The 25,990-nt window shown below is 49.8% G+C and overlaps 2 pseudogenes across 2 annotated transcripts; one reads left to right on the forward strand and one right to left on the reverse strand.

Moving 5' to 3' along the window:
• The first annotated feature begins 13,617 nt into the window (after positions 1-13,617).
• LOC308237293 (protein S100-A7-like) lies at positions 13,618-14,804 on the forward strand (annotated as a pseudogene). The gene is made up of 2 exons: positions 13,618-13,768; positions 14,648-14,804. The product of its transcript is annotated as a protein S100-A7-like (transcript).
• A 6,695-nt stretch (positions 14,805-21,499) lies between these two features.
• LOC308237294 (phosphofurin acidic cluster sorting protein 2-like) lies at positions 21,500-24,613 on the reverse strand (annotated as a pseudogene). The gene is made up of 2 exons: positions 23,556-24,613; positions 21,500-22,958 (listed from the first exon to the last, which is right to left on the reverse strand). The product of its transcript is annotated as a phosphofurin acidic cluster sorting protein 2-like (transcript).
• Between the last annotated feature and the right edge of the window lie 1,377 nt (positions 24,614-25,990).

Below are 25,990 nucleotides of genomic sequence, written 5' to 3' on the forward strand. Positions count from 1 at the left end.
CTTGTTTATCAAGGAAGCTGCCAGAGAGAAAGACGAGGACCTTTGTTATCCTTCTGCCCAGGTGAGGGTCCCTAAGTCAGAACAATGGGGTGGGAACTGGGCATCGAGTGAAGTGAGGCTCAGGTGGAGCAGAAGGAACTGTATCACCCTAGGAGGTGGGATGAGATGCTCACAAGGAGGAGAGTGTGACCAAGTCTTGGGCCTGGGCCCGTACAGGTCAGGGTCCGGAGGAGGTGGAGGAGAACACAGAAGCCCACTGTGGACAGAACCACAGGAGGCAGAGGCAGAGAGGGTAGGGGTCTACCACACGGAAAAGGACTGACGTTTTAGTTGGAACCTGAGCCAAATACAGCATTTGGATGACTCTACTCTTCAAGAGCATCAACACCATCTGCTTCAGGGTCAACATCAGGGTTAGAGTCATGGGGACAAAACAACTTCCTGACTAGTCTGGCCTGACCTGCGCTGAGCTGCTCTTGGAACGAGACCCCTGAGGAGCCCATTGTGAACATAAAGGAAGCTGTAAGTGAAATGGGCCCTGGAGGCTCCCAGTGGTGAGTGTGAGTAGGAAGGTCAGTGTGAGCAGATATACAGCCCTGTCCTGAGCTCCTGCAAGTTTTCCTGGACCATCCCCACCAGTGGGAAAGAAGGACTGCTGACCAGTGTTGGCATCATGTTTGAAATAAACAGAAATACCTGCCTCAGTTTTAGGCTCTTGGGTGAAATGTGGGGAGATAGGCTCCTTCAGATGACCTTTGTACCTCCCTGCTATCTGGAACCTCAAGGCTAGACCACATTTAAGTAAAGAGGTCTGACTTCCCAAAGCCGGTACCTCCACCAACAGTCCGGACCCCAAGCAGAGAAATGGGACAGTGCAGCCCTCACACCGCAGACTTTCCAAAACTCTCAAGAAATGTGTATGGCTCACATGTGCGGGCATCTAACAAAAACTACATTTCCTCATCATCAGGGAGAAAGAACCTTGCTGCTATGTCCCTAAGTGAAACCACCCAAGGCCTTCTGTGAACTTGGCCAAGGCCAGAGCTGAGCCCTGTGCACAGAAAGTCACTGGTCATTCCCTCAGCTGGGAACGAGGTCCAAAACCTTAATTGATGGGTCCCTGATCCATGTAATGGCAGGTCTTCTCACCAGGGCAAGGTGAGTGGGCATTGCTGGCCTGGGTTTAGGAGAATCTTCAAGACTTTGGGAGAGTTCCCCACTGTCCCCAGAGGTTGGGGTGCAAAGTCTGTGATTCCAGAGAGAAAAGAAGACAAGGAGGAGAGGAAGGTTCCTATACTTAGCTCCCACCAGGGATGTTTCAACAGAGTTGTCACAGAAGAGCCCAGAGAGCAATGGGAGCATCAGTACAGACATCTTGTTGTAGATAGGCCCTCGCGACCCAGTGGGATGAAGTTGGAAAGACCCATAACAGGCAGAGTTGAGACTGGATGCAGGCTCCTGATTCCTCTCCCATCACTGCTTTCCCTACTCCTGCACACAGAAGAACACACTGGGCCCTGATGAACCCCCCTGGCAAACAGGTACAGACTTACCAGAGCTGACGAGGTGTCACTGAGGAGAAGGATGAGTGTGCTGTGCATCTGGGCAAAGACTGGTCCCTTTATAAGGCTCAGTCTGGCTCCTCCTAGGCACTGGGAACCCTTGGGCCATGTTCTTTCTCTGCTTCCTGGACCATTGCCTCACTCAGGTGGGTGGAACACACCTAGGAGTGTGTGTTCATCACGTTCCTGTAAAATCGCAGGCAACTCCCAAGGGATAGCACTATTCTAGAGCATTGTTCTGTGGGTAAGGAAACCTAGGGCTGGGATGGGAAAAACAATGGGATGTGTCTTAAAAGCACGGGAATTGTGGTAGAGAAAACTGGGTTTCTGAACTTAAAGAGGATGGGACTCTGAAAGGCAGCGTGGTCTGTGTTTGCTCATCACCCAGTCCTTCCACAAGGTTGTTCTGACATCTAACAAAAACTCTCTCCAGCGGATTAAAGTCCATAATGATACCTCACATCACCTTACCTGTCATATTGACATTCCTCCTAAACCTTCAAAACCTTATGAGATGGTGCTGTTACCCTCAGGTTGAGGATGGGGAATTGAGGGAATAAGAGGTAAGTAAAGTTCCTATGTGCACGAGGCTAATAGACAGCAAGCTCAAGATATGATCCCAGAAAAGCCTGATTCCAAACCTCCCTCCTAACCCCACTACTAGACCTCTGGGGTCACTGCAGGGCCTGTGAACTCAAAGTCTAGGGGAGGGAGGCAGGGTCATCTCACTCCCATCTTCACATGAGGTCCTCACTGGAGCGCTGGGAGGGAAAGAGTTGGCATGACCCACAGTGACAGACCAGGGAACACAGAGAGCATAGCACATCACCTGCAGGTGAGGGAAGACACAAGGTCAGAGCTCTGAGTTCTGGCGTTAGCCCCACACTCTTAAACTTCACTTTGCAGCTCCAGGGGCTGCCTGAGCCCACCAAAAAAGCCACTGTCTAGACTCAGGGATGGTGACCACCATGAAATGAGCCAACAAGAAATTGGGCAAAGTTGCCTCCCCTCCCATGTTGATGCCTTCCTATAAATTCTTCAATGATGTCCCTCCTTTCATTATGCAAGACAGTGTGCTTAGGAGTCAGTGGCCATGCCTAGGGTCTGCTGTGTCCCAACCTGCTGTGGAAAATCTAGTTCAGGTGCAGGAGACAGGAAGTTGGAGGTTAGGATGAGGCCTTGGGACCTCTGGGGAACAGCTCTGCTGACTCACTAAGGAATCCTTGTTCCTGCTCTCTGCTACCCTTAGAACATCCTCCCATGAGTGACGAGACTGCTCAGGCATTGGGCACCCTGGGACCAGACCCACTGCTGAGCCTGGGTCAGGCTCCTCCCCTCCTCCCCCCCCCCCCGCAATGCATTGGGCTTCCACACCTGGCCCTTCTGTCCCCAGTTATGTCCACATTTGCACCAGCATCAGCCCTCTCTGGTTCACTTATGTAATGTGTTCTCACCGCCACTAAAAGCCTGCTGTAAAGGATACACAGGAAACCTGGAGCAGGGGGTGACTTGGAGCAGAGGAACTGAAATGTCGTTCCCACATTCACCCTGGTATAGCTTTTGAAGTTTGAACAATGTCAAGTACTTAAAATTCATTTTTTAATTTTTATAATTAAGTTTTGCTTTGTTCAATCTTGGCCTCACTTTCAGAGTTTGAACTACGTATAGTTCTTGTTTTCCGGAATCTAAACATTAATCTGTTGCAAGGTATCTTATTTTTACTTATATACTTATTTTCCTTTAATCTTCATTACCATTCAATTTCCCCAAAAAAAGCCAAAAAAGAAATAAATGTTTTCTGTTTATTTTTATGCATGCTCACCAATGTAAATAGTTCTTTTGGCCCGTGTTTTATCCATGTATTTTTTAAATGTAGATTAATTATACAGAAAAGGACAACAAACTACAATACACAGTCTAATGAATCTCTTACACTTGTGACTGTCCCCCATGTCAACGAATAAAACATTGCCACCACCCACACCAGCCTGCTTTCTGTCTTCTCCAAAACCATCATCTGAACTTTTATGATGAGATCTTCTCTCTGTTTCATTTTTATTTTACCACCTAACCATACATTCCTGAACACTGCCATTTCCCCCGCTTTCAAATTTTACTTGAAGGGAAACATATTCTATGCATTCTTCTGTATCTGCTTTATTTTTCTCAGTATTACATTTATAAGTTATATGTTGTACTGTGTTTGTTCTTCACTGTACTAGTGTACTATATATATCTTTATATGAATGTGACATAATTTTTTTATGATTCTGCTTTAAATACCACATGCTCATCACTTTGTCTTCTTTTTGTATGGTTTCCAGCTCAGGTGACAGGGATGTGGAAAGGGCCCAGGGCAGGCCCTGGTTGACCTCATGTTCCCTTGGGGATCAGCCACCTTGTCTGGTGAGGATGTGGAAAGGGCTCAGGGCAGGCCCTGGTTGTGTAAGTCCTGGGTGTTTAAGGAAGAAGAAGGGGATGAGCCCATGTTTCAGGGACCAACTTCAAAACAGCCTTGTTTATTGTCAGAGACATTAGTGTTTGCAACTATTGTGACTAACAGCCAAGTCCCACCCCAGCATCTCCCTTATTACTCCCACCACCAGAAAGGCTATAAGTATCTTCCAATCCCTGAGCCAATAGTCCTTTGGCAACATGGTCTACACATCCAGGTCAATCACTTGGAACCATCTCGCAAGCATTTACTGTTTATCCTGAGCCACTCTTTCATTCATCCCAATGGACTCTGGACCCCAGCTGTCCTTGGCTGTTTGGAGCTGAGACCTGGACCATTTGTTCAAGGTACAAAGTTTAAGGAGAACCCACTGAGCACCACTCACTGTGCTTTAGAATAAACATATGGCAAGAGAAATTTTTAAAGGATTTATCTCCCCTCAATGTTCACGCTTTAGAAGTGAAGATAAAAAGAATAAAATAGAAACTGTGGATGTTGGAGATGTACAATGACACCCTGTATAACCCAAGAAGAGAGGGGTAACTTTCTGGGGAGGAGAGGTGGATAGGCCAAAGAATTAAAATAAATTGGGCCCAGCTAGCATGGCTCAGTGGTTGAGCATCGACCTATGAACCAGGAGGTCATGGTTCAATTCCTGGTCAGGGTACATGCCCAGGTTGTGGGCTTAATCCCCAGTGTGGGGCATGCAGGTGGCAGCTGATAAATTATTCTCTCTCATCATTGATGTTTCTATCTCTCTCTCACTCTCCTTTCCTCTCTGAAATCAATAAAAATATATTTAAAAAAATAAATAAAATAAATTGGTTAAGTAATTTCCTATTGGACAGAAAATCTAAAATGCTAATAAGTTTGCATTCAGAGACTTAGTTCTCAAACAACAGATTCAATTTATTAGCTAGCTTTTAGATAAGATTGTAAGAGAGCTCCAGAAAATATAGAAAAGAAGAAAATAGAATGCTTGCTCATAAACCCAGCATCATAGGTCAGGAGGGTACTCCTAGATAACTCTTGAGGGCTATTTGTTTCAATCAAACTTGGCTTACAATAAAAAGAAACATGATCTTATTATTTTTATTATTAATACTAGAGGCCCAGTGCATGAAATTTGTGCACTGGGGAGGTGTCCCTCAGCCCAGCCTGCACCCTCTCCAATGTGGGACCCCTTGGGGAATGTCCGACTGCAGGTTTAGGCCCGATCCCTGCAGTCGGACATCCCTCTCACAATCCAGGACTGCTGGCTCCTAACCTCTAGCCTGCCTGCCTGATTGCCCCCTAACTGCTCCCTTGCCAACCTGATTGATACCTAACGGCTCCTCTGCCGGCCTGCTTACCCACAACTACCATCCCCTGCTGGCCTGATCACCCCCAAGGCTTTTATTAGTAGAGATATGACCCTTCACAGAAAATTTTACTAACCCTGCTTTACAATAAGGGCTTGATGATTGAATCATTGGGACCAGACACCAAGATTTCCTTTCTTTGAATAGTGGAGGGAATAATTATCTTGTCTTTATGTTGCCCTGAAATTAAAATGAGATAATGACTTAGAAAAGTATAAAAGCACCATATAAAGACAACTGTCTTTTTCATGTACTGAAAAGACAATAAAGTGGTAAAATGAAAAACACTATTTTTATTCTCCCCCTTCCTTCCTTTACAGCCTTTATTTAAACTTTGAAATTTATAAAAATTTCACTCCAATTTTCATTCAATATTATTTTGTATTGGTTTCAGGTTTTATATTAGTTACAGAATAGTGGTTAGACAATCATATACTTTACAAAGTGTTCCCCAATATTTCCAGTACCCACCTGTCATCATGCTATCATTACAACACTATTGACTATATTCCCTATTTAAGTGACAATGGGTTTACAGGTTCCTTCCAGTCTTTGTGTGTGTGTGTGTGTGTGTGTGTGTGTGTGTGTGTGTGTGTGTGTGTTGTTTGACTTTCCTTTTCTTTCTCACTTCTTCCCTCATTTTCCTTATATAGTATCTCAGTTGGCCCTCAAAGCTCAGTGAAGGCACTGGGACACGCATAATCCATTTTACAGACCAGGAAACTGCGGCCAGTTCCAGCTGGCTGTGGAACCTGACTCAGCGCACAGGGAGCCCTCACAGCCATGCTCTCAGCCCTTCCTAAGGGGCAAACAGAACAAACCTTACCGCCAGGCTTCTGAGCCTAGCCTCGTTCTCAAGCACCTCTTCATTGCGGACGCTCCACATTCTTTCCTCTCCCAGGTCCCTGCCCCCATTCTTTACTGCCCCACCCCCTCCCCCTCCTCCGGAGCAGGTGGAAGTCTTCGCACTCACCGCCTAGGCATGCTCTGCCATGGGGCAGGGTGGCGCCAGCTTGGTTTTGGGTCAAGGCTGGAGCAGGAGTCACGCCTCTGAAGTGCAAAGGCATCCTGGGTGAGGCCGGTTAGCACTGGGAGCTTCTCTGAATCACGTCAGTCAGGCCGGTACCCTGCAGTGCGGCATCCCTCCACTGAGGTGGCACCGCCCCTCAACCCCCGCCTCAGGGCTGCCGGTCCTTGCCCCTCCCCCTGGACGTCCTTCCATGCCCCTTGATCTCTGGCCGGGCCCATCCACATCTTGGGGCCACTGCAGAACCCCTCTCTCTGCAGGTGAGGCAGATCCCTGCCCGCCGGTCCCCTGCCCCAGCCAAAGCCCCCTCTGGTGCACCCCGCCTCCCCAGGTTTTTGCCTTTGATCTATGGCATTGGGGACAGCACACTGCTAGCAAGCCTGGTACCCAGAGGGGCACAGGGTCAGTTCTTTGCCCAGAATGTTAGAGGTTGCAGTAGCATTTGCAGATGTCACGCAGAGCCTGCTGGCGAAGGCAGCGCCTGTGTGGGGTGTCCTCATAGAGGAACGGTGAGGCACTGCTCGGGGCCCCTTGGAACACCCACCTCCTGGCCAGCCACTTTGCTAAAGCTGTGGCACTTACCCTGGAGCCGCCCCTCAGGCAGCCCCGCAGTCATGTTCACGGGCCCCACAGGAGTGGCTAAGCAGGCCTAGCCGAGCCTCCCCAGGGCAGCGATGTTCCCGGGGCCCCATGGGAGTGGGTAGGCAAGCCCAAGCGCTCCTCCTTGGGGCAGCGATGTTCCCAGGGCCCCACTTGCATGGCTAGGCGGGCCCGCTGCCCTCCCGGGGCCTGCGATGGACCTGGACCCTGCAGGTGGCGTCTGGTGCTGCCAACCCCGCCTCCCCGGGGCCCCAATGGACTGGTACCTGGTGAGCGGCATCTGGCCCCCAATGGACCCGGACCCCCAGGGGCGGGTCATGGCGCTGCCCGCTTGGCCTGCATATGCAAATTTACCCGCCATCTTTGACCGGTTAATTTGCATACTCACTCCTGATTGGCTGGTGGGTGTGGCTTGTGGGTGTAGCGGAGGTACAGTCAATTTGCATGTTTCTCTTTTATTAGTGTAGACTAGAGGCCATGCGCATGAAATTCATGCATGGGGGGAGTGTGTCCCTCAGCCCAGCCTGCACCCTCTCCAATCTGTGATCCCTCAAGGGATGTCCGACTGCCTGTTTAGGGCCGATCCCACCAGACCTCTGGCCCAATTGCCCCCCACTGCCCTCCCTTGCCAGCCCAGTCACCCCTAACAGCCTTCCCCTTCTGGCCTGGTAACCCCCAACTACCCTGCCCTGCAGGCCTGGTCGCCCCTAACTGCCCTCCCCTGCAGGCCTGGTCCCTCCCAACTGCCCTCCCCTGCAGGACTGGTCCCTCCCAACTGCCCTCCCCTGCCGACCATCTTGTGTCCACAAGGGGGCGGCCATCTTGTGTGTTGGAGTGATGGCCAATTTGCATATTACCTCTTTATTAGATAGGATACTCTAATTTTTACAACAGCTTTAGATTGGCAGACAATTTTGGAACAGAAAGTTTATTTCCTATATACCCCCTCTCCCCACCATGTCCCCTGTTTATTAACATCTTAATTAGCGTGGAACATTTGTTATAATTAATGAACCAATATTGATACATTATTATGAACTAAAGTCCATGGTTTAACTAGGGCTCAGTTCGTATTGTGAAATTCTGTGGTTTTTTGACAAATGTGTAATGCCACTTATTCATCATTACAATATCATGCAAAGTAGTTTCATTGCCTTAAAAATCACCGGTGCCCCACCTATTCAGCCATCCCCTCCTATCCTGAATCTTGATGATTTACTGATATTTTTATTGTCAATATATTGGGTTTTGCTTTTTCTATAACGTCATATATTTGAAATCACACAGTATGTGGCTGTTTCAGAATGGCTTCCTTCACGCAGCACTATCCTTGTAGTTTCCTCCATGTCTTCGTGTGGCTTGATAGCTCAATTCTTTTTCTTGCTGGATAACATTCCACTGTATGGCTTACCACAGTTTGTTTATTCATTCACCTTTTGAAAGACATCTTGGTTACTTCCAGTTTGGGGCAATTATGAATAGTTTCTAAAAGTCATTCATTTGGAGGTTTTTATGAAGTTGTAACTCTTCAACTCACTTGGGTAAGTATTTTTTGATGACTGCCTGTGTCCAGGACCAGCAACCCAGGCATGGGTTGAGGCATGGCAGGGCCAGCTCTCCCTGTCCCCTTCTGTCAGAAAAGCAGAGTCCCAGAAGCCTGGCCCAGCATCACTCAGTTTCATTAGGCAGAACTGGTGGGACACATGTTCACTCTTGGTTGCAAGGGGCATAGGGAAAGCAGGGACCGGACTGTCAGAATGGCTTAGACAAGATCAGATACACATGGACGTACTGGGCACTCCAACCCCCAAGCAAAACCGGGCTCTGTTAGTTCAGATGAGGGGTTGGGTACTGGGTTGGACATAGTTGGTGCCTGTCCCAAACCTCTCACTTCCAACACCCTTGGCTCTAGACTTGTTTCTGCCCTCCTGATGTCACATCTGTTCTGCACTGTAGTTTTGCTCACATGTCATGGTCTGGAATCTCTTTCCCTGGTTTGCTTGCTTGAACACTATGTGTTGCCATGCATTCAAATGCCACATCTAAGGTATCTCGGTCCACCTCTCCTCCTCTCTTTTTGGGTTATAGAGTGTGTCATTGTACATCTCCAGCATCCACAGTTTCTATTTTATACTTTTTGTCTTCACTTCTAAAGTGTGAGCATTAAGGGAGATAAATTCTTTAAAAATTTCTCTTGCCATATGTTTATTCTAAAGCACAGTGAGTGGTGCTCAGTGGATTCTCCTTAAATTTTGTACCTTGAACAAATGGTCCAGGTCTCAGTTCCAAACAGCCAAGGACAGCTGGGGTCCAGAGTCCATTGGGATGAATGAAAGAGAGGCTCAGGATAAACAGTAAATGCTTCTGAGATGGTTCCAAGTGATTGACCTGGATGTGTAGACCATGTTGCCAAAGGACTATTGGCTCAGGGATTGCAAGATACCTATAGCCTTTCTGGTGGTGGGAGTAATAAGGGAGATGCTGGGGTGGGACTTGGCTGTTAGTCACAATAGTTGCAAACACAAATGTCTCTGACAATAAACAGGGCTGTTTTGAAGTTGGTCCCTGAAGCATGGGCTCAACCCCTTCTTCTTCCTTAAACACCCAGGACTTACACAACCAGGGTGGCTGATCCTCACAAGACAGGGTGGCTGATCCCCACGGGAACAGGAGGTCAGAGGTCAAAAGCCCTGTCACCTGAGCTGGAAACCATACAAAAGGAAAACAAGGAAATTAAGGGCATGTGATATCTAAAGCAGAATTATAGAAAATGATGTGATATTCATACCAAGATATAAAGCATACAATGACGAACAAACAATACTACATGGATATAGCTTATAAATGTAATACTGGGCAAACTAATGCAGACACAGAGGAATATACAGAATAGTTCCCCTTCAAGTAAATTTGCTTAAGTGGTAAAATACAAATGAAACAAAGAGAGAGCCTTACCATAAAAGTCCAGGTGATGGTTTTGGGGAAGAGAGGAAAGGGGCAGTGACTTGTAGGGGTGGTGGCAATATTTTATTCATTGACCTGGGTGGCAGTCACAGGTGTTAGAGATAATTCATTGGGCTGTACATTGTAGTTTGTTGTATTTTTTTGTGTGATTGATCTATATCAAATAAAGGGCATAGATAGAACATAGGCCAAAATAATCATTTACATTGATGAGTATTCATAAAAATAAACAGAAAACATATATTTCTTTTTTTAGCTTTTTGTGGGGAATTGAATAGTAATGAAGATTAAGGGAAAATAAGTATATAAGTAATAAGAGAGAAACCTTGCAACAGATCAATGATGTTTAGATTCTGGAAGCTGAGGACTATACATAGTTCAGACTCTGAAAGTGAGGCCAGGATTGAACAAAGCAAAACTTAAATTAAAATAATTAAAAACTAATTTAAAGTATCTTGACATTGTTCAAATTTCAAAAGCTACACCAAGGCCCAAATGGGGCTGCCATCTCAGTTCCCCTGCCCGAAGGCAGTTCGTGCTCCAGGTTTTCTGTGTATCCTTCCTGGGAGGCTTTGAGTGGGGGTGAGAATAAATTAAATGAGTGAACCAGAGAGGTCTGGTGCTGATGCAAATATGGACATAACTGGGGACAGAAAGGCCAGGCTGAAGCATGGAGGCCCGGTGCATTGGGGGGCCTGACCTGGGAGCTCAGCGGTGGGCCTGGTCCCAGGGTGCCCAATGTCTGAGCAGTCCCCTTACTCCATGGGAGGATGTTCTAAGGGGAGCAGAGAGCAGGAACAAGGACTCTTCAGTGAATCAGCATGGCATGTCCCCAGAGGTCCCCAGGTTTCATCCTGACCTCCAAGCTCTTGTTTCCCGCTCCTGAACTAGATTTTCCACAGCAGGTTGGAACATAGCAGACCCTAGGGCATGGCTACTGACTCCTAAGCAGATTGTTTTGCATAAGGGAAGGAGAAACATCATTGAAGAATTTATAGGAAGGCAACATCATGGGAGGAGAGGCAACTTTGCCCAATTTCCTGCTGGCTCATTTCATGGTGGTCACCATCCCTGAGTTCAGACAGTGGCTTCCTTGGTGGGCCCCGATGGGCCCTGGAGCTACTAAGTGAATTTCTAGAGTGTGGGGCTAACGCCAGGACTCAGAGCTCTGACCTCCTGTGTTCCCTCACCTGCAGGTGACGTGCTAAGCCACTACTCTGTGTTCCCTGGTCTGTCACTGCGGGTCATGCCAACTATTTGCCTCCTACTGCTCCAATAAGGACTCAACATGAAGATGGGAGTGAGGTGAGCCTGCCTCGCTCCCCTGGACTTTGAGTTCACAGGCCCTGCAGTGACCCCAGAGGTCTAGTAGTGGAGTTAGGAGGGAGGTTTTGAAACAGGCTTTTTGGGGATCATATCTTGAGCTTGCTATCTATTAGCCTTGTGTACATAGAAACTTTGCTTACCTCTTACTCCCTCAATTCCCCGTACTCAACATGAGGGTAACAGCACAATCTCATAAGATTTTGAAGGTTTAGGAGGAATGTCAATATGACAGGTAAGGTGATGTGAGGTATCATTATGGACTTATAAACCGCTGGAGAGAGTTTTGTTAGATGTCAGAGCAACCTTGTGGAAGGACTGGGTGATGAGCAAACACAGACCATGCAGCCTTTCAGAGTCCCATCCTCTTTAAGTTCAGAAATCCAGTTTTCTCTACCACAATTTCCGCTCTTTTAAGACACATCCCATTGTCTTCCACACCCCTGACCCCAGTGAAGTGAGGGACAGAAGAAGGCTCTAGGTGTTTTCCCTTGGGAGTTACCTGGGATTTTACAGGAACATGATGAATACACTCTCCTAGGTGTATGCCCCTGAGTGGGACAATGGTCCATGAAGTAGACAGAGATCATGACCCAAAGGCTCCCAGATCCTGGGATGAGCCAGATGGGACGAGTCTTTGCCCAGATGCACAGCACACTCATCCTTCTCCTCAGTGACACCTCGTCAGCTTTGGTAAGTATGCACCTGACTCTTTGCCAGGGGTGCTCAGGGCCCAGTGTGTTCTGCTGTCTGCAGGAGTAGGGAAAACAGTGATGGGAGAGAATTCAGGAGCTTGGGTCCAGATGTAATGGGGTTCTGCCTGTAATGGAGCTCTGCCTCTTATGGGGCTCTGCCTGTAATGGAGCTCTGCCTGTAATAGAGATGTGTCACTTCATTCCACTGGGGTCCTGAGGACCTCATCTACAAGATGACTGGACCAATGTTCCCATTGCTCTGTTGGCTCCTGTGTGACAACTCTGTGGAAACATCTCTGGTGGGAGCTGAGGAAATGACCCTTCCTCTCCTCCTCTTCTCTCTGGACTCACCTGACTCTCAGACCACAGGTTGGGGAAGACTCAATTTGCACCCCAACCTCTGGGGAAAGTGGGTGTCTCTATCAAAGTCTGGGAGGTTCTCCTAAAACCAAGCCTGGGACTCCCACTAACCTTGTCCTGGTGAGAAGATCTGTCACTACATGGATGAGAAACCCATCAACTAATGTTTTGGACCTTCTCCCCAGCTGCGGGAAAGACAAGTGACTTTCTGTGCAGAGGGCTCAGCTCTGACCTTTGCCAAATTCACAGAAAGCCTTGGGTAATTCCAGTTAGGAACATAACAGGGAGGATCTTTCTCCCAGATCAGGATACAATGGTAGTTTTTGTTAGATGCCCGCATATGTGAGCCATACACATTTCTTGAGAGTTTTGGAAAGTCTGCGGTGTGAGGGCTGCACTGTCCCATTTCTCTGCTTGGGGTCCGGACTGTTGGTGGAGGTACCGGCTTTGGGAAGTCAGACCTCTTTACTTAAATGTGGTCTAGCCTTGGGGTTCCAGATAGCAGGGAGGTACAAAGGTCATCTGAAGGAGCCTATCTCCCCACATTTCACCCAAGAGCCTAAAACTGAGGCAGGTATTTCTGATTATTTCAAACATGATGCCAACACTGGTCAGCAGTCCTTCTTTCCCACTGGTGGGGATGGTCCAGGAAAACTTGCAGGAGCTCAGGACAGGGCTGTATATCTGCTCACACTGACCTTCCTACTCACACTCACCACTGGGAGCCTCCGGGGCCCATTTCACTTACAGCTTCCTTTATGTTCACAATGGGCTCCTCAGGGGTCTCGTTCCAAGAGCAGCTCAGCGCAGGTCAGGCCAGACTAGTCAGGAAGTTGTTTTGTCCCCATGACTCTAACCCTGATGTTGACCCTGAAGCAGATGGTATTGATGCTCTTGAAGAGTAGAGTCATCTAAATGCTATATTTGGCTCAGGTTCCAACTAAAATGTCAGTCCTTTTCCGTGTGGTAGACCCCTACCCTCTCTGCCTCTGCCTCCTGTGGTTCTGTCCACAGTGGGCTTCTGTGTTCTCCTCCATCTCCTCTGGACCCTGACCTGTATGGGCCCAGGCCCAAGACTTGGTCACACTCTCCTCCTTATGAGCTTCTCATCCCACCTCCTAGGGTGATACAGTTCCTTCTGCTCCACCTGAGCCTCCCTTCACTGGATGCCCAGTTCCCACCCCATCGTCCTGACTTAGGGACCCTCACCTGGGGGGAAGGATAACAAAAGTCCCCGTCTCTCTCTCTGGCAGCTTCCTTGAAAACCAAGATGAGCCACACTCCAGTTGAGCAGTCTATGATGGACTTGATCGTCCTGTTCCACAAATATACCAAACCCGATGACACAATTGACAAGCAGGGCCTGCTGAAGATGCTGAAGGAGAATTTCCCTAACTTCCTCAAGGCCTGTGTAAGTCTGGGTGACTTCTCAAGGTTGCTTGGGCCCTGGCATGGCAGAGGAACTTGGACAAGTCAATCCCATTCTCTCATCCTCCATATTCTCATCTGCCAAAAGCCCTAAGAGGACTCTCCTGAGTTATTATCAGGATGAAAGAGATGAAACAGGTGGCCAAGTGTAAAGGCATCTGGAGATCAAGGGTGGTTATGAGGTGGTCAAATAGGAGAGTAAAGAATGGGTCCCCTCCCACTTGTCACTGTCCATCCAGGAGACTGAAGCCCATAGGCTCAGGCTCTGCCTCTAGAAGCCTCCATTAAGTTCTCTGAGATGCAAGGGAAGGCGATAGAGATTCCATGGCTGATAAACTTTAACACATTTCATTACAATGAAAAGCTCATTCGTAGACCTGATTTAGTCTGACAGAATATACTGAACTGATTACAAAAATAGAGGCTACTAGGTGACACAGAGAATAGGTGAGCAAAAGAGGGCACTGAGCATGGAAGATTTAGGAGATAAGAGAGGAGGGTTAGGAATGAAGAGACAAGGGGTAGGGCCTATCTTTAGTTTCTGGGTAGAACTTAGGTAGATGGGGTCCTGGAAGTGGGTGGGGGGGAGCGGGTCTGGGTCTAAAGACTACCCACCCACCAGCTCATTGATCAGTGAAGCTCTGGCCAGAGTCTGCCCACCACCACTAGGTCTCTCTTTCATGCTGATATTTGGTCCAAGGAATCTCCCTCAGTGACCTGCAGGGTAATGCTAAGGTTCCAATCATCCCCAGACACCCCCCACTGGCCCACACCAGCTACACCTGTGCAGCCCCAGGTGCTTCTCTCCCCTTCTCTGCCTCCTCCTCATCTTCCACCCATAACACTTTTGGGACTGAATTTATTTTTTCCAGGGGCAAAGATTTCTTGGCCCATATCTTTGAGGACGAGGACAAGAATAAGGATACGAAGATTGAATTTTCTGAGTTCCTGTCAGTGTTGGGTATCATAGCCACGGACTACCACAATCATAGCCACAGAGCCCTGCTCTGTTCTGGAGGAGGACAGTGAGCCCAGCCCAGCCAAGAAACAATAAAGTATCCCTTGCTCAGATATGGCCTGTTTCCTCCTTTTCTTTGGCTACTTATGCTGTCAGAACTGCCCCTTCTTGGTGAATGTAATTGTGGATTCTCCATGGGGGCATTACCCAGGAATGTGCCAGGAAAATGCCCTCCCTTTGACTGACCACCTCTCTCAGCAGGACCTCTGTCCACCCTGCTCCCTAGCGCAGCCAGCATGCCAGGTCCCGGGGTCAGCTGTGCAGAGCATCCTGCTGGCCCCAGCCATGCTTTTCCTTCTCAAGCCGGGATCAGCATCTGGGGATCCAGGAACTGCAGGGAGCAGGCGCCGAGGGAGGTGTGAACACGGTGCCTCATGTCCCCGCTTCCTGCCCAGCACGACCCCAGGGACATAGGAGAGATGGCACCACTGAAGTAGGCATTGGGTGGAGGGCTTTGGGGTCACATGGGCTCTGGTCACTGTGCACGGGACACTCAGCAGTGCCCAGAGGACTGGATCCCTTGTCCTGTGTCCTGGGCTTCTGGGCTGTGCCTGTCCCTGTGTGTGTGTGTGTGTGTGTGTGTGTGTGTGTGTGTGTGTGTGTGTGTGTGTGTTTTAGCCTGTGTGTGTGTCTTGTGGAGGTGAGAGAGCCTGTCTGCTGAGCTGATCCTCGCAATGGTTTGCTAAATGCTGGGAGCTGGGTGTCTGGGGAAAGCACAGAGCGCTGGGTGTTCCAGGCGTGAGGAGTAAAGCTAGTGCTGGAGTCCAGAGAGTGTCTGGGCAGCAAGTGAGAGAAGATTGAAGAGGAGCGGGGAGGAGAGGGCACGAGGGAGGAGGGGAGAGCTCATGCTGAGCATCATAGGTGACAGTTTCCCTTACCTATCATAGGAAGGGGCATGTCATTACCCTTGGGCTCTTTGAGGTCATAAAATGTGCTTGGGGCTGAGGAGTTCAGAAACAAGCAGGACACTAGTGCTTTCTCAGCAAGTGCTGGCTCTCCCACAGATGGGGCCTCTCCATGGTGCCAGGAGGCCAGTCAGCACTCACCTGTACATCCAGGGCCACCTCTAGACACGTCCCTGCTGCATCCAGCTGGGTCACTCCCTACCTCCTACTCACAGTCTCCTGCTAACCCCTCAATCAGGCCACATTCTTCAGGGAGAAATTAGGCAACTGCCTCCAAAATCTCCTTCTGTCCCACCTGCAGGAAACTTGGTGGGTGAGGTATTGGTACATGTGGTTGACTCCTCCATCTCCTACTCTCACCGTTTCATTAGCATCTCAGTTCTGAGACCATCACCTCCCTCCACTTCAGGGACATCCTCTCCTGCCCATCCTCTGCAGCTTGTCATCATTTAGGACAGTGGTTCTCAACCTTTTTAATGCCGTGACCCTTTAATACAGTTCCTCATGTTGTGGTGACCCCCAACCATAAAATTATTTTCGTTGCTACTTCATAACTGTAATTTTGCTGTTATGAATCGTAATGTAAATATCTGTTTTCCGATGGTCTTAGGCCCGTGGTCGGCAACCTGCGGCTCGCGAGCCACATGCGGCTCTTTGGCCCCTTGAGTGTGGCTCTTGCACAAAATACCACGGCCTGGGTGAGTCTATTTTGAAGAAGTGGTGTTAGAAGTAGTTTAAGCCTAAAAAATTTGGCTCTCAAAAGAAATTTCAATCGTTGTACTGTTGATATTTGGCTCTGTTGACTAATGAGTTTGCCAACCACTGTCTTAGGCAACCCTGCTAGCGGTTCTCAACCTGTGGGCCACACCCTCCCTGCAAACCTCCCAGCCTGAACCAATCCCTCCACTTGTCTTCTCACTCCTGCACCAGGACTGCTGGTCTCTGCTAGGAACCATCCTGCCAAGGCCCCCAGAGCTGGTCTCTGACTTCCTCTCTGCTCAGCCATCCCTGTTCCTGTCCTGGGAACTTACCTCCTGATGGTCCCAGTACCTGCAACCCCAACCAACATATCTTATTGTTTCCCGACTCATTCAATTTTTCTAATGCTTCCCTCTGCCTCAAATATCTTTCAATTCCTCACCTTCCTGTTTAATATGATATATCTCAACAAACTAGAAATCTGAACTCCTCTCTAGGGATCCTCCTTGGAAGTGGACACAGACTACTTCTCCATAAAGAAATGTGCTCTTTCCCCTTTATGCTGCCTGTCACCTACGCCCACGTGTACTATGGGAACTACATCATGTCGTTGTCCCCGTATGACTGTATTCCAAATTAGGGAGGAAAAACACTTATTTTAGCTTCACTGATCTCTAGTACCTAGCAGTTCCTAGTCATTACTCTAAAACTATTTTTTTTGTTAAAATATAATTGTTCAAATTCTGAGGTCCATTGCATCTAATGTTAACAGCAATCAAAGATGTAAAAACCTCCAGTTTCGAAGTCGGCTGTGAAACTTAGGCAAGGACCCTGGAAAGTGAGGCCAGGTTAAAAAGTGTAATTTGAAACAGTAACCAGCTGCTGTGGAGACCATAGTCCCGACCTTCCGAAAGGAGGAGCTGCTTCCCGCTCGGTCGGAGGCCCCACTTCCAAGGCCATTGGTAGTACGTACAAGTCTACTGACCATGGCCTCTAAGGTGGACCTAATGTCCCTTGAATTCTCCAACCTCTGTTTAATCTCACAGTGCTTACCGCCATTGCCATGGTCCATTAAAAATTAGGATGAAGTGGATAGACATATACTTACTCATTTTCTGGTATGATTTAGGAATCACATCCTAAAGAGAGCCTTGTGTGTGATCCCCCAATTGGCTCATGTTCTCCATGCTTATGGTAAAGGTCAACTGTAGAACTCATCACATTCTATTAGAATTGTTTTTCATACCTGTGTCAACCAGAGAGGTGATCTCCTTGAGGCAGGGGTATGAGTCTGGTCCAATGTTTATACCCGCTTGTCCTGAGACACTGTAGCTTCGGCCATGGCATGGTGCCGTAGGAGGGTGTTAGTCTGGTCTCTCCAGGGTGTTTGGAGGACTGATGTAAAGTGAGAAGCCAGGGCACGTGCACAACCTTGTTCAGGTGGAAGTAATTGTCTCTGGGCCCAGGTGAGACAGAGAGCCTTAGAAAAAGGCCCCAGCTGAACAAGTGCTCGGGGGCTGAGAGCTGAGAGAGGCTCTGACATCAGAGGAGATTTGGAGGCAATGCCTGTGGAAGAGAAGAGATATTTCCTGTCCCCTGACACCTCTTCAATGCTCTGCATCAACAGAGGTGATGCTCAGGATGCTGTTCAATGGGAGTGGAGCAGGGTGGAGTTTCTATCCCAGGTGCAGTGTTCAGGAACTTTTTTCTGTTGGTTAAACCCTACAATTTTCTGCAAAATGGAAGCTGAGGAGGGGAGGGGTTGGTTTAAGACCATAATTTGCCCATGTGCTGGTAGGAGGTGAAGTCAAATGAAGTGCCCAGGGATAGCCCTGACTTAAAGGATCCCTGTGCAAATGCACATTGGTCAATCCCACCAGAGCCTCATTGTCTTGAGTCTCAAGATGCCACATCCTTAGAGCTAGATGGCTTCTCAGAGATAACCTATTCTCAACCTGTAACTCATAACAACAGGACCGAGGCCCAGAAAAAAATGGACTTGCACAACACTCTGAAGGTTCATAGTTAAATTTGATTTAACTTAAATTAAATTTAGTTTTAATTGCATTACATTCTATTTCCTTTAAGACAGATTGTATTTTACTCAGTAGTATAAGAAAAATACAGTTGAATTCTAAGCATATATAACATAAACACAAATATTCAAAAACTATCTAAAGGGGAGAGCCCTCTCTGCCGTGGCAGCTGACACACGCTGCGGCCCAGGATCGGGGACCACAGGCCTCGCAGGAGCTGAGGCGAGTCGCCCACAAGCTGCAGGTGGTTCTTCTGCCTCTTGGAGGTCAGTGAAGGCTGTGCCCGGAGCCTGCTCTGGCTCTGGGGAGGCCACTAGAGTTGGCGTTGCCTCTTGAGGTCTTTCTTGATCTTGCTCTGGAGCTGGTTCTGTAGATCCCAGAAGAGAACATGTTATCACCATGACTGCCTCGAATGCCTTCCAAAGGAAGAAAACCTCTCATCTGCATCGCTGAAGTCTCAGTTCAAGAGCCCACCCAGAAAGTCCTCCAGACTGCAGGCCATGGGATAGTGACCAGAGCGACTTTTTGCTCCTGCCTAACCCCAGCCTCTGGGAGCTCTTCTCTGTGTGGCTTAGCCCCCCACTCACCCACATCATCCACCCCCAGGCCTCCTCATCCTCTCTCTGCCTCAGGGGGCTCAAGGTGCTCCAGCTGTGAATGGAGAAGCTGGGCCTGCTGCTCCAGGTCTGGGCCTGGAATGTTGAGCTCTAGGGAAGCGAACATCATCATCAGGCAGGGAAATTCTGGAGCTGAATAAAATCTTGAAGGTACTGGTCCAGCCAGATGTCCAGGATGGAGGAGATGGCCCTAGAGAGAAAGAGAGGTGAGCAGCAGAGTCTGAGGCCTGGCCTTTCCTTCCACATTGCCCTCCCAGAACACCACTCAGAGAGCCTGGGGTCTTGTGCCTCCTGCTCTTGCCCATCCAGAAGCCATACCTACTCCATGTTCACCTTCAATCTGGCAGTCCTGGCAGAGATAGGTCTGGTCACCCAGGAGGGACTGGCAGAAAGCTGTCTTAACTGAGAGCACTTGACCAATGAGGTGACCACCTGTCCCCTTCTTCAGAGGAACCTGGCATGCTCTCTCAGTGTCCCTGCCCCCTCCCACAACAACTCCATGAGGGAAGGGAGGGCTGATGTCTGCTATGTTGATGGCACTCATTGGCACACAATAGGTGCTCCAGGAATATCTGGCCAATGAGCAAACAAAATAACTCCGTCTCCAGCCCTGGCTTCCCAGGGCCCTCCTAACACCTCAAACTTTGGCTCCTGCACTTATGTGCTGCCTATTTCACTGGCTTTCCTGTGTGGTTCTTCTCCTCCCACTGACTCTCAAGTCCCGCAGGGTGGGGAACACCAGCCAAGCTGCCACAGTGGAGGTTCTACCAGATTAGTGAGCAGGGGCCCTGGATAGGGGTGGAGGCAGGGCTGGGATTAGGAGGGGATAGGTATGGATTTTCTGAGGGGATGACTCTGTCCACTGACCTCCCATTGCTCTCCCACACCAGCCAAATCCACATCCAAGCTCTCTTTGACACATTTCCTTATTTCTAGGAGAAGCTCTCAGACCTCTATCCTCTTGCAGAAATCCCATGATGTGTGGGATTCAGGGTTCTGCCAGTACCTCCAAATCACAGTCCCCATACTCCCCTCAGGGCTCTGACCCAAAGCCCACTCACTTTTTCTGCTGGTCAGGCAGTCCACCATCCTCTTCACAATATGGGAAGATGCAACCATACACAGAGGAAACCAGGAGGATGTGACATCAACTGTCCTGTGGACACTACCTGCCTGTGCAGCCTCATGCGACTGAATCGCTCCTGACTAGAAGGAAGCTGTGGAGTGCAGGCTTGGGATCTGCTCTGTGCACTGGATTATGGTCAGTGCCTAGAAACGTGTCTGTACCTAGTAGGGCTTCTAATACATTTACTGAATGAATGAGCCCAAACCAGCCCCATCACAGAGCTGACTGAGCCTGGGGCCCCACTGCTCACCTCTGGGATTTCTGTTCTGGCTTCACTCAGGACAAGGACCCCTAATGGACTCTCCAGTCTCTTTATCAAATGAGAAAAGAGCTTAGCCCAAGGCCCGAGGAGAATCACAAATGAGGCAGAGGCTTCACCACGAGGAAGAGAAAATGACCAATTAGCACAACCACAACCCCTCCAGCAGACCTCTTCACTGTCCAGGCACCCACATAAAGCTTTCCAGGGAATACCCCACAGAGTCCCTACAATAACCCTATGAGTTTGCTCCTTGATTCACCTCATGTTGAGAGAAAGAAACACTCAGAGAGAGGCAGTGACCTGAAGTTTCACAGCCAGCAGGTGCTGTGGAGCGGCAGGGTGCTCACCTGGTAAATAGTTGGTCCAACACCTGTTGGGTGGCAGCAAATGTTCTGTAATAACCTGAAGAGGTAGGGACGAAGGTGGGTTGCTGACCAGGAAGGTGGGCACTGGTTTGTCCGGTCAGTGTGCCTGGGCGGTTTGCACCACACAGGTCTTTTTTTCACTTCGCTCTGTGAGGCTGGAGTTCATTGGGAACCAGAGATAGGTGGTGCTGGGGCCACTTGGCCGGTTGGCAGCTGGGGCCCAGGAATAGGCTGACCAGCCTCCTTGTTGCGCTCAGGATGCCCCCAATGGGAGCCAGCCTTTGGCCTCTGGCTGCCCAGCTCTAAGTCTGGGCACAAGCCAGACCTGGCTCTCCGGGGAAACAGAGTCCTGGCTTCCAGGAAGGGCAGGTCTCCAATGTTAGAACCCTTCTTGTTGCGAGTGTTGGGCGGTCCTGAGGCCAAAACACACCTTCCTTGATTCTCCAGCTAAACACTGCCCACCTGACCTCCCACCTGCCAGAGCGTTCTGGTTAATAAGCAGAGCAGCTGGGGGCTCCCAGTGGAGGCCACCCTGTTAGTTTCCAGATTGTGAGTACATTCACATTTAAAAAGGTTTCTCTATGCATTTCCAGCATCTGTCTCTGTAGTAACATATCTGTTGATATGTTAACAGAAAAGCAGCTGGGCCTCCTGGGCGTGGCCGCGGCAGGGTGAAGGGCAGGGGGAGGAGCAGGGCTAGACAGTGGGATTGGAGTGTCCGAAGATGCAGATGGAGAAGTGCTTGACGTGGGAGGACCACTGGGCTGCCAGCTGGAAGAACTTCACGTCCTTCTACTCCACGCTGTCGATGAGGACCTGCAGCATGTTCTGCTGGTGCTTGGCTGAGTTGACCAGGCAGCCGATGCCCTGGATGCACTGCCTTTTGGACTCCCCCATCCTTGCCCTTGGCTTTCTTGGGCAATAACATCACTGTCTTGTTTTTCTCCCTGATGACCACGGTCATGGACATTGTGTGCGTGAACTGCGGCCTGGCCACTGCTGGGCAGCCTGCTGACCTGCAGAGACCGGAAGGTGCACTTGAGTGTGCTTTTGGTGGTAGGCATGTCTGTCTTCTCCCCGCCTCTCTTCCTGTTTGTGGGCTGGGCTGCTGTCCAGTAATCCACCTGCAGCTCCATTAGCTCAGCGCCGACACCCTGGCTGGCGGAGGACAGGCCCCCACTCACTGACGGGGAGGAGGGTAGGTTGGGTGAGGGCTGCCTGGCGGGGGTCAAAAGCACATTGGAGTATGAAGGGACCGCATCATCCGTGTCTCCTGATGTGGCTGAAGATGGTTCCACTATTGCAACTTTCACTACCCCCACGAAGGGAATGAACTTCTGTGAGGACTCCTCATCTGGGCTCTTCTGCTTGGAGATGAGCATAGCCTCAGAGATGGGTAGCTGGTGGACACAGTTGGCCCCCGTGAAGTACTCTGTGATTCTTGACACAATGTCCAGTGTGTCCTGCACGGTGCTCTGGGCCTCCAGGTTGTGGAACAGGTCTCGCCTGGCCAGGTCCTGGAAGAGGTGGCTGAAGCAGTAATCCACAGAGCCCAGGTAGCTGGCCACGGGGTGGGAACCCAGCAGGATGACCAGGAAGCGCATGTAGCCCAACCAGTCGGGGGTCTTGTGGGACAGCTGCTCCACGAAGACCTGCAGCACAGTGCTGCGCCCCCGCCACCGCGATCTTCACTGGCATCGGGGCCTGGGTATGGCAGTTGCAGTATCTTTGTATGTGGGAGATGATGGTGCTGAAGGCTTCCTGGACATCAACTGTGGAGCAGGTGCACACCACGGGCAGTGTGTGCTGCTGCAGGACATCTGACAGGAACTGGCCCTGACTGTCTGACAAGGATGATGATCTTTGGCAGATAGTCATTGGAGATGAGACTGTGCTTTGACTGGTCGTACACTGTCTTCCTGGGGATCTGCAGCTGGCTCCGCAGGTCTGGGCAGCGCTCCTTGTCCAGGCTGTTGGATGACTCGTTCAGGGACCTGTTCCAGCCCCGGTGGGCAGGCTGCTTCCCCTTGGAACTGCTGGAGGGGATCACAAGAGACTCGGTCTTGGTGATGCGCCCACTGGGTGGCAGCTTCTTCTTTGTAGACATGTCCAGGGCAGAGGTCTCTGCCTCCAGGCTGTCCTCAGGCTGTGCCTCCTGCTCCCCAGGGGTGGGTATGTTGTGCGCCATTGACTCGGAGCCAGTATCACTTGACAGGCCTTCAAAGTATGGCTTGGGCTTGAGCTTGGGGGTGCTGAGGACTCTGTCATCGTCCTCCAGGTCTGGGCCGCTTGACAGGCTTTCAGAGTTTGTCATGAGCTCAGGCATGGGTGGGGTTAGGAGGCAGTCATCATCCTCCGTGTCTGAGCTACTGTCGCTGGGGTTCACCAGCCTGTGAAACAGAAGGGCCAGGTCCTGGGCCACGTCGGGGTCTTGCTCCACAGGGTCCTGCTCTGACTCCAGGACCTCCTCCATCATTTGGAACCTGCGTAGCCACACTGCGACTTTCTGCTGGTACTTCTCTCGCCTGGTCATGGGCCTCCTTCTTACTATCAGGTTCTCCAGGTCCAAGTCATCCTCATCCAGGTCATGCCTGCGGACGGCATTGTAGCGGGCCTCCAGGTCAGAGAAGATGATCTCAGACTCTCCCTCGGAGAAGCTATCCGTGGACTCTGCCTTGGGGCTGGCCTGCATGGTGCTGTCCAGGTGACTGATGGGCTGGCTGGACAGGGAGAAGATCCAAATCTTGTCCACCTTGGTGGTGGGTGTGCTGTAGGCCACCAAGACGGAGACACTATCACTCAGCTGCTTGCGGCCTGGACCCTGGGTCTTCGCAGGCATGTTGACCAGACTCGGAGGCTCCTTCTGGCTCCGGGTACTTGGGATGCTCCTCCTGTCTGTCTGCCAGCTGGAGTGTGGCAGGCCTTCAAAGTATGGCCTGAGCTTGGTCTTGTGGGGACTGAGAATGCTGTCATCGTCCTTCATGTCTGGGCCACTGTCACTGGGTTTCTCAAGACTGTCATACAAAAGGTCCAGGTCCTCCACCTCCGGGACATGCTCCGCAGGGTCCTGATTCGAGTCCAGGACCTCCTCTGACACAATGAATCTGGGAAGCAGCGCCATGACTTTCTGCTTCAAGTTTCGTTGCATGGATCGCTGCTGCCTCTTGGGCTGCCCCAGCTCAAGTCATCCTCATTCATGTCCTGCCTGTGCACGACATTGTAGCTGGTCTCCATCTCAGAGGAGAAGCTCTCAGACTCCCCCTCAATGTAACTATCCATGGACTTGGCCTTGGAGCTGTCCTGCGTGGAGCTATCCTCGCGGTCGATGGGTTGACTGGACAGGGAGGAGATCCAGATTTCAGCCACCTTGGTGGAGGCCTCCTTGAAGCTGCTGCAGAGACTCAGCATTTGGCCACCCTTGGGGGGTCGCTGAATCACTTCAGGCATTTGGATGGCATCTGTGGCCAGTGTCTTATAGCCCAGGATGATCCTGTTATTATAGCACTTCCTCTGCTGCAGCATGATCTGTAGCTTGTTGCCTTCTCTCTTGAGGAAGTATGAGGACTGCAGGGAGAAGGTCAGCACCAGGTCTGTCTCCACTTGCCCACTGGAGGGCAGCACAATCTCATGGGACCTCAGGATGCCCTTGGAGCTTTGCATTTTCACTGCTATCACCATGGAGATGAGCTCCTTCTCTAGTTCCTTCAAGATCACCAGTTTCTTTAAAGTCAGGCTGCACAACCTGGGAACGCAGCTGGGGTTGGAGCAGTCCACCTCCCAGGTAGAGAAGAGGTTCATGGGCACTGGCATGTTGAGCACGGTGGGTGTGCCGGCCAGGCCTGCAAGGTGATGAGGAAGCTTCAGCTGCTTGCAGCACACAGGTCTTTGATGGGTTCTTCCCTGTGGTGGGACAGAGGGACATGATTGGTGGCAAGAGGTGGGACACAAGTGATTGAAGGGGAGTGTGGATGAAAAGGGGGTCACACGCTCACCTGTGACTAGCTCAGGTAAGGCCTGCATGGCAGCCTTTCAAACTCAGAAACCTAAACTAACTACAAAGTATGGCCTGAAATTAAAACTTGTTAACTAAAAGAAGGTTATGGTGTGTAGTCATGTGTTAGGCCAGCATCTTCCATGACAAAGTCAATCTTTACCTTAAAGGAGCCTGTCTATTGTTTGTGGGCATCTACTGTAACAAATCTTTGGAATGTCAAAGGAATTTTCCTTTTTCCAGACCCCTCAAAGCACAGGCACTGCTCTGTGCTCTGCAGAGACCACAAATCCGCTCATTGTTCTTGAGTTCATTGCTGAGTGCTAACTCTCCTGCATCTACCTGTATAAAAGAAGTATGTGTCTATCATTTTACTTTTTATCCATTCCCAGAGATTTCCTTGCTTTGCTTTCTCCTGCCTCCCTAATCTATTACCAATGTAGTTCATGGGACCCACATACATCTCCACTTTTGATTGTAATGTATAAAATAAGGTGCAACACTGCCATCTTCTAGAGCATTATTTCAATCCATTGAGTTTTTGCTTCCCCGCAATTGTTGACAGTTTGGCTCCAATAAAATAACAAAAATCCTGCACAGGCTTGAATGCTTCTTATATTGACATTTACTTGGCATAGTGCGGCGGGATTCCAAAGAAGCTCAGCTAGGACCACCGTGCAGACCCAGCCTGGTGCTAGGATCCGAAAAAGGGCCCACTGAGCCCGCCAGTTCCCTGCCTGTCAGGTGAACGTGGCTAAGTTGTCTGTTGGATCCAGGACCTTCCCTTGCTTGTGGTAGAGAATCTGACTTTACGTGAGCTGTATTTTTAAATCCTCAAGGTAGAACTAAGGTTAAGCGTTGACAGAACCCAGGCTAAGGGAAGACCAGGGGAAACACAGGTGGCTGGTTTTTAACTCTGGCTTTTCCACTGGAATTATTTTCTGAGAGTCTGAGCAAAAAACCTTCACTGTATAAGTGAGAGCCGAACTCGGTCAGCGCTGAAGATAAAGGGGCTGTAACATATCTGGCCATGCCTTCTGGCCCGAATCTCAGGTGCTCTTAGGCAACTAAGAGTCTTTATGGAGGTGTCAGAGGTCATTCTTCACGACATACAGGAGCCCCATAGAGAAATTCCAACACAATTGTAATTAAACTGACTGGCTCTTCTGGGGGAGCACCCATAAGGTTTAGTCTAC

This window comes from Plecotus auritus (genome assembly GCF_963455305.1).
Source record: "Plecotus auritus genome assembly, chromosome: 12".
In the NCBI taxonomy this organism is placed as follows: Eukaryota; Metazoa; Chordata; class Mammalia; order Chiroptera; family Vespertilionidae; genus Plecotus; species Plecotus auritus.